Raw genomic sequence first — 9,212 nt, 5'->3', positions numbered from 1 at the left:
CTCTCTCTCTCCCTCCACCTTTGCGTTTACTCTTGGGCTCCAATCACCATATTGTGTGGAAGCCCAAACTAATCCAGGCAGAAAGAACACATACAGAGGCACTAATGTCCCCAGCTGACAAGCAGTATCAATTGTCACACTCTAGTGAGTTATCCAGCCTCAGCCTTCAAGTCTTCTGAGACACCAGAGAACATTGTGCACAAAGCAGAAGCCTTCACTGCTGTGTCCTTTCCAAGTGCCTAACCCACAGAAACCGCAAGAGCGTGGAAGTGATTACTGCTGCATGCACAGGGTGTTTGAGTGATTTATTATGTAGTGTGGTAACTAGAGCACTAGGCCTCTACTGAGGCTTTTTTGGTATGCTGCTTTGGGGAAATATGGGTTAGTGTTTCCTTCTAGTTTGTATAAATGTTTGTTTTTATATGGACATTATTATTACTTTTGTATTTTCAAGAATTTTTATTTATTTTTGTGCTACTTTTTTTTTTTACAGTGAACCAAAAGTTTTATTTATTCATTTCTTGCATTTGAAGTATTCTTCGATGACATCCTTGGCCTGTGATTCTTTGTCATAGTTCTTAACCACCACACAACTGCAGCCAACCACTTTGTGGGACTTTCCCTCATGGTTAATTTTACAGAGGCCTATGCATTCCCCGAGTTTCTTGTCATCGTCAACCTTAATCAGGTTGATTTGGTGCTCAGCACAAAGGGCCTCCACTAACTTTACAAGTTGAATACACGCACACAAAGATGGGATTGGCACTTGTCTAAGGCTTTGGTGGCTTCGCAAATTCCATGCACAAGGCGATTGTGGATGAGCACCGTCTTCAGCAGCTCTTGTAAAACAGTATTGACATTATATGGACATTATTCATTGCATATATTGGTATGTGCCTTGGCCTCTTGACCTTTTGCATATCTAGGAGGCAAATTCCTTTTCATATTTAAAGGTAGAGCCCTTTTCAAGAAACTTCTTAGAACTCCTGGGTTCATTTAGATGCATTTTGAAGGGAGTTTTCATAGTAGGTCTGCAAATTGTAGTCACAGTGAACTGTCATTTTTGGGATACTTGTCTTTTATTTCTTCTAGGTTGTGAATCACAGGTAGTAGTGGCCTTTTGGACTCTTTTTGTATATATAGTGCTTAGTATCTTTCTGGTACATAAATGGTCCATTAATGACCCTTATCAGTCACTCATGGTGAAGATGATAATGAACAGTGAAATAATGGACTTCACAATCCACTTTGACACTGCAACAGATACTAGGTAGCCTTATAGACTTTTGAATTATTAGCTGTAACACTACTGTTATGGTTTGTGTCTAGTTGTCCCTGCAAGGCCTCACAAAGTACTTGGAGCAGGCTTCTAGAGTTTGTGATTAATGCATGATCCAACACTAGGATTATGGCTGTGAGTACCACACCAATTCTGGGGTGGATAGCCTGTAAACAATATAAGGAAGGGAGAGAGGCTAGTAGAAGCTGCAGCCACTGATCCTCCCTTCGCTCTTTACTCTTTCCTCCACCATGAATGGCTGCCCTCTGCCATGTACTGCTTTGCCTTGGAGCCAGATGAATGTGGACTGAAATATCCACTAACTGTGAGCTATATAAACCTTTCCTTCCTTAATTTTGGGTGTTGGGTATTTTGCCCCAGCAATGAAAGAAAAGTAACCAAGACAACTACTGAGGAAATAAAGTCCTATGTAGGCAAAAGGCGGCATCATCAGGGATGATCCATATGGCTACAACCACTCGGTTAGGCACTTGTAGAAAATGTGGTTCTTAAAGATATTGCTTTATTTTGAATAAGATCAAGTAATGAATTAATAAAATCATGATGCAAAACTGATTTTTACTTCATTTTAACACATAAGTTTTCAATGGCCCTCATTGAGAAATCTTTGTTAGAGCCTCTTCACTGGACATCTCAGGTAAGACATTTTTTTCTGTTGACACAAGGGCCATGTATAGTATTCTTTATGAGGTATCAGACCATTGCACGTGATCCATGGTCTCCACTGTGGATGCTGATGGCTGACCTACATGACCCCTTCAGACAAGGCCCATTCCCTGCCAACTCCAGACACCGTTTTTCACTCATAATTTCCTTGCAATAACAACCTGCTCCACATCTCTTATGGGGAGAAATCTCCTCCAAAAGTTCCACATCTTTTTCACTTCTCTCCCCACCATGCAAACTCAACCTCAATGCACCACCAGCTCTTCTCTCCCTCTTCTCTTGTCAAGACTGTAGTCTGAGATACTTCAGTCCCACTCATACCATACCCCTGTACTAGTTTGTCTCAGGGATCTCTCTGCCTTCCTCTGTATTCCCCAACATCCAATAGTCCCTAAACACCAATGAATAAACAAACCGATAATTTGACTTCCCCTTACCAATGATTTTCTTAGAATGGCTCACTTACCATGCAATACTCCCATTTCTTCTGTATTTAAACCTAATGGCAGGCTGGCCAAATAGCTCAGTGGATTAAAGCTCTTGCAAACAGGTGCAGAGGATGGGGATTGTATCCCCAGGCCTGCCATACTAGCCCCACCCACGGGGCATACTGAGCGGCAATTGAGACTGAGCATAGTGGCATGCACCTCTAATCCCAGCACTTGAGAGGCTGTAAACAGGAGAATCACTATGAGTCTGATCTAGTAGTAAGGCCCTGAACATCCTGTAGACCCTACTCTAAAATACAATAAATAAATAAATAAATAAATAAATAAACCTACCTAATGACTTCTATCATTTAATTCAAGATCTTAGGGTTATCAATAATTCAGATACACTTATTCTGACACATGGTTCATGGATGGTAGCTCAACAAACAGAGACACTCAAAAAGGGCAAGATATTCCATAGTCAGTGGGTCTTGAGTAATAGAGGCAAGTCCTCTGCCACCAGGAACTCCTCACAAAAGGCAGAACTTATTGCTTTCACATTAGCCAAGGACAAAAATCATAAATATCTATGCTGACTCAAAATATGCATTTAGTATCCTCCATTTTCATGCCGCCATCTGGCAAGGAAAAGGTTTGATTGGTACTCAGGGAACTCCCAGTGCCAATGCACCCCTGATTCTTAAGCTCTTAGAGGCAGCACATCTTCCAAAACAATTAGCAGTTATTCATTGTAGAGGACACAAGACATCATCAGATCCTATTTCTCAGGACAACTCCTTTGCTGACACACAGGCCAAATTAGCTTCACAAAAGCCTCACCCTGGTGAATGAAAGCAAGAGACAGGAAAAGGAATACTGTGGGACTGTCCTGCTTCAAGGTTGTACATGGTGAGATTTTGGACTTATGTGCAAAGATGAGAAGCATAGAATTCTTTATCCTATTTTTAAAATATAAACTAATTTTAAATTTTTTTTTATCATATTATGAAGGGACTTAAAGTTCAACATATCAATACTTGATGAAAAATACCTGTTCCTTATTATGCCTAAGATATTTGATATGCAGAGAGATAATGAGGTTAAGCTTAATAGCCTAAGTCGTTTGATAATAACAATAAACTTGTCTTCTGGATGGTTAGCAACCTAAGTTTGCAGACCAAATTAGAGAAAAAGGAGGGCTTCAAGGAAAGCCAACATTTTGGCCCTAACCTCCTAAGGTCAATTAAGACTCAGGACATATGAGAACTTGTACTGTAACGTCATGTAACTCGGTAGTGTCCCAAATTTTCTGATCAAGGAGATTATGGGGCCAAAGATGAAAGTGATCGATGATGTAGAGTGTGCCTAAGGAGAGTCACATGTAGAGAAGGCACTCTCTCAGGCTTTCACAGAGAGCACATTGGCCAAGCAATGGCCGTGACTCATCCACATGGCTGACACTGACAAAGGTTCTACAATCTGAGGTACAGGATCTCAGGATAAGTCCTGAGGGGATTTCACTGACCTTCTCAGACCAAAAAGCTACAACTCTTGTTGCATAGGTCCTGTTTTACCTTGGTATTAACCATGCAGTAGAAAAGTATGAAGACGAAATATAAGAAGTAAAGCCATGCTGTTATGTGGAGCTGTAGGGGACTCAGGTCAACAATTTCTGACATTGCCAGTTAAATAGAAGACCCAATACTATTATGGGCTACTGGACTCTTTTAGAATATTTTGCTGAGTTTATACATCTATAATATTCAAATAACGGAACTTAGCATAAAAGGGATATAGAGATGAATGTCCATTTTGTATCTGTGTATTCAAAGTGGTTAGGATAGATATATAATTACATTCTCTTGATGAATAGAATGATTTGTTCTAATGGTGTTTGTAATTAGGATCTCAAGTCCGCATCTTGTACAGCAATTAACCACTAAGAAGAATGTATGCAGTGTGTTAGTTATTGATACTGTCCTAGCGATTTGATTTGAAACTGTCTCATTGCTATTTGTTTATCAATAAAATTATGAAAAAAAGTTTCACCCCTCATATCTCCTTTCCCTCATCCCCAAAACTTTAGCTCTACCCCAACACTCATTAAAACAACTCCAAGTACTTCACAAGCCAAGTTATAGCCAAAACACTCTGGGGTGGATTCTCCAGGGTTCAGAACTTCTCCTTCCAGTTCAACAAGCTGTAATCATCAACACCAACCTATATAACTGCTTTCATGTGGGTGCTCAGGTTCTACATAGACTTCTAACTACCATTACTGCTCATCCCTCCCTAAAAGGCATTATGTACCAAGTCACTCAGGGCTGCCACCTTTGTGCTAAAACTTCTCCTCAAGGACATTTGTCTCCTCCTTTCCCTGCACACCAACTTCAAGGACACACTCCAGGTGAGGATTGACAGATTTTTACACACATGCCTGTCCTAAGACCTATAAATATCTCTCACTTCTGTTTACACTTTTAAGGGTGGCCAGAAATTTTCCCCACTGCTTGTGCAACTACAGACATAGTCTCTAAAATCCTCGTTATCCTCAGATTTGGACTGCTCCAGACCATTCAGTTAGATAGTGGTCCAGTACTTATCTCCCAAGTTACTTAACAGGTGGCACCTATGCTATGCTGGGTGAGGAATGTTGTTACTTTATAAACAAATCCAGAAGCATGGAAAAGGTAAAAAGAAGTCTTCATGACTACCTCAACAAAAATTCCAACTATTAGGCTATGGGTATACCTCTTCATCCTGGTCATGGTGGGATCATGCCTTTGGATCATGGGCCCTCTTTCTTCTCCCCCTCCTAAGCTACGTGAGAATGATAACAATATTACTCCTCATAGCACCTTGCCTTCTTAAACTTTTCTTGAGATTTCTTCAATCCAGGATACAGGTCTTCACCAACGAGCTCCTCATCTTGGCTGAGCCACCTGACACCAACTTCTACGTGGGTGTCACCCATCATCCCAACACTAGCCCCTACCAGGATGTGCCCGTGAAGCAGGAAATATTCTGACAGAGTCAACATCCCTTTTTTAACAACAAAAAGATGGGAATGATGGGTTTCTGTTCATGTAAAAAATCTGCCTAGTCATCATGTTGGTAATCCAATATGGTGGGGGCCCAAGAACAACAATACATGGCCCACTTTTTTCTTCTTCTTTCCTTACTTCCAGAATAATATCTCTTCCTTTTTCATGCTTTCCAAGCCTTCCCTAATCAGTACTGGTTATAAGATCATACTGTCCATGGAACCACCAACCTAATAAAAAAAATCCCCACACCCAGCTGGCTTGCAGTCTTTTCCGCAGCCTTCTGTGCTGAGCAATAAAGGATTTCCTTACTTAAAGAAATAAGAATATCAGTTAATCTTGGAAAGTAGTTTTACTAATCTCAAAATATTGGAATGGTTAGCTCCAGTATTTTGGGTCTAATAAAATGCAAGATAGCATTGAGGTTTAGATATTTAGTAAAAAGCAATGTAGATGAGTAAAGCCAAAAGACTAATAGAGTGAGGTTTTGTTAGAGCTTGAATTTGTCTTTGAATTTTTCCTTTGTCAGTATGGAATAAGATTTGATTCAACCTTTTATAAATTATTAACTTAATTTATAAAGTTATAAACTCAAATGATAATTTACTTAATTTATTAGGAGCACAATCAGTCTTATTTCTTTTTGTTTCTTTTAGGGAGAAAAATAATAAGGTTCCAAGCATGTCTGATGTAGCCTCCCTCATGATTTTGAGAATCCTTGGGGAATTTCTTATCTTAGTCTTGATATTGATGAGATTTATGTCTAGACTTAGATATCTGGATCCCAGTTAAAGTATTTTTAAAAAAAATTTTTAAATTTGTTTTTATTTTAGAGTTCACTTCTCCTACTATAGGTTTTTTTCTGGTTTAGGAATGGGATCATCAAAAAAAGAATCTCCTTCCACATCATCTTCATCTGGACAAAGGCCAGCTTTGTCTTTGACATCTGAAGTGACAGTGGTTAAAAAAGATCCAATTTTGTTTCATGGGTCAGTGAGTGCAGACTGCTTTTGCTCTTTGGTTCTGATGAGGACACAGCTGTACCACTCTGACTGGCCTCACCATTGGTCTTCTTACTAGAGGATGTGTGTGTGTGTGATTATTTTTCCTTCTGGTGACTCTGATGGAGAATGCACATCAGATAGATCCAGATCATGTTCCACACTAACAGGCCCTTTCTTTTTCTGTTGACGGCATCTGATCACTTCTTACAGAAATGGTCCACCCACAGGGCCTTCTGCTTCCATGATTCCTAAATCTTGGGCTAGATTCTCTCATCCTTTAGGACCTTGAAATGTGCTGGTTTCAGGTTGAAAAACAGCCAAGGTCAAGTCAAGATTAAAAAGCTGAGCGAATTGGTCAAGCAATGTCCGTGACTCACCCAGATGGCTGACACTGTCAAAAGATCTACAAGCTGCTGTACATAATTTCAGGGTAAATCCTGAGATTTAACTGACCTTGGTAGATACAAAAATTACATTTTTGGTTATATAGGTCGTGCTTTAACTTGGTCTTAACCATCCAGCAGAAAAGTATAAATGTGAGGTATAAAAAGTAAAGCCATCTTAATATGCGGAGCTGTAAAAGGCTCAAGTCAACAACTTCTGACATGGTCAGTTCTGTGGATAACCCACTAGTATTATGGACTATTGGACTATATTGGGTTGTTTTGCTGAATTCAAGTACCTACAATGTTTGAATTGCAATAGAACATCCATTTCTGACAAAACAAAACAAAAAAGGTGGATATAAATGAGGGACCATTTTGTAGTGAAAAAATATATATAATCTGCATATACAAAATAGGATAGATATACAGCTACTTTCTCTTAGTTCAATGAGAAGAAAGATTTGTACTAATAGTGCTTATAAAGATATCATTTCTGTATCTTGTACTCTGAATAACTACTATGAAGACAACAATATGCAACGTATTAATTTTTGTAACTGTCCTACTAACCAGTTTTGAAACTCTTATAGCTACTTCTTTCTCATTAAAAAAAAATAAAAAAACGAAGAAATTCTACAAGACTTGGCACTAAGCGACCATCTTTCATATTTAATTTTTTTTTCAGGCTCTCATTGACTAAAGGAGTTTTGTTCTTTACTTTTTCTTGCTCCTCAAGCGCTAAAAACACAGCTTCCCAGAGTTCAGCCTTGATGCGGTTCAGGGCGCCACTGTTCTCCACCATCTACACCAAAAGGTCTTGGAGCTCTCTGTCCTCTTCAGCCGCCACTGTGGCCACCATCGCAGCCATCTTGATTCTCCAAGACCAAAACATGTAGTTTTGAGTACCATGTTGAACAGGAGTGGTGAAAGTAGCCACATTGTCTTGTTCCTAATTTACTATGTTATTGTCAGCTGATTTGCCATAAGTGGCTTTTATCATTTTTATATAAAGTCCCTCTATACTATTAATTGTTGATGGTGATTTCATCTGTAAGTCTGACGTCATCAGGTGATGTCATAATTGATGTTCCTGATGATATCATCATAGTAACATTCTGTAGAGAGTGCAAATAATGCCATCATGATTCAATAAAAGTAGTTTTAAGTCTTTCCCTTGGCAAAAGATGGTGCAGAGATCAAGGTTCTTTATGTTTATAGCTTTGCACAGGTATGATTCAAACTGAATTGTTTCAAATGTTAGAGGAATTGTTGGACTATTTGTCCTTTGGGCACTTTTCTTAAAATATTATTTCCCTTCATCAAAATTTTGACAAGTTTGGAATGTCCATAATTTTGAAGTTATAGTCTCTGACAGACATTTGGACTGGAAATATTCTCATACTTGTGACTTTCCTGTTCTGCTGCTCTGAAAGTAATACTGACATTCTCTCATGAAATCTGAGAAATTTGTTAGGAGAAAACCATACGTCCTTGCAAAGGCGAGTTGAGACAATTGCCAAGGTCAATATCACAATTGTTCTTGGAAAGAAAAATGAAATCTGCACACACTCATACACAAATACATACTTGCACCCTTTAATTTGATGTCACAGAACAAAGCCATGCTAATTATAATCAGGAAAATGTTACCACTTTTCCTGATGACTACTTCATCAACAAAGAAGTCTTAAAATTCTCAGAATATTTTGGATTTTTCAGTTGAATGTTTCAGACAGAGCAGTTTGGAAAATGTACTTGATAGGATCTAAATAGTTTGTTGTATAGCATTACTAGCTTTCAGAGTCAAAGACAATTATCTTGGCTCTTCAGCTTTGAAGAATTTGGACGTATCTTTCTTCCTGGAAGGGGTTATAACAAGGTGCATATGTATATGGAAGTCATACTTAGATCAAAATAAAAGAAAATATCATATTCAGATACTAACTCAACTATTTGATAGACATGCAAATATTTTTTCTACCAAAAAACCCTATTTATATATTTGCAGACTTAGCAAGAGTAGCAAGCAATGCATGTCATTTTACTGATGGATCTGTTTAGAGAATAATTCTAAAATGTCTTTCTCTTAGACACACATAGTAGACTTAGGTTTAGAACATGTTTCTTTTTTATGAATTTAGGAGAGGTTGTACAGGGTGTACAGGGCCTCACTATGTAGACAGGACTCTTAGTGATCCACTTGCATTCAGCCTCCCAAGGGCTGGGATTACAGGCGCGCGCCAACACACATAATCTCAATTGCCATCTCATTTTCCCCTGGGGGCAGGGCCAACCCTGGCACAGAACATGTTTCTGATTAGCTTCAATCCTACTGTAAGACAGAGAGATACTCAGTTAAAGAATCAACTTGTCCCATATAT

At 38.8% G+C, this 9,212-nt stretch overlaps 2 pseudogenes; one reads left to right on the top strand and one right to left on the bottom strand.

Annotated features, from left to right (window-relative positions):
- Nucleotides 1-5,425, top strand: part of LOC101581148 — a 35,084-nt pseudogene extending 29,659 nt beyond the window's left edge.
- An 864-nt stretch (nucleotides 5,426-6,289) lies between these two features.
- On the bottom strand, nucleotides 6,290-7,699 carry LOC101580747 (annotated as a pseudogene).
- Nucleotides 7,700-9,212: the final 1,513 nt, after the last annotated feature.

This window comes from Octodon degus, unplaced genomic scaffold (assembly GCF_000260255.1).
Source record: "Octodon degus isolate 3935 unplaced genomic scaffold, OctDeg1.0 scaffold00361, whole genome shotgun sequence".
Classification (NCBI taxonomy): domain Eukaryota; kingdom Metazoa; phylum Chordata; class Mammalia; order Rodentia; family Octodontidae; genus Octodon; species Octodon degus.
Note: the sequence above shows the minus strand (reverse complement) of the source record. Positions and strands in the feature narration are given on the sequence as shown.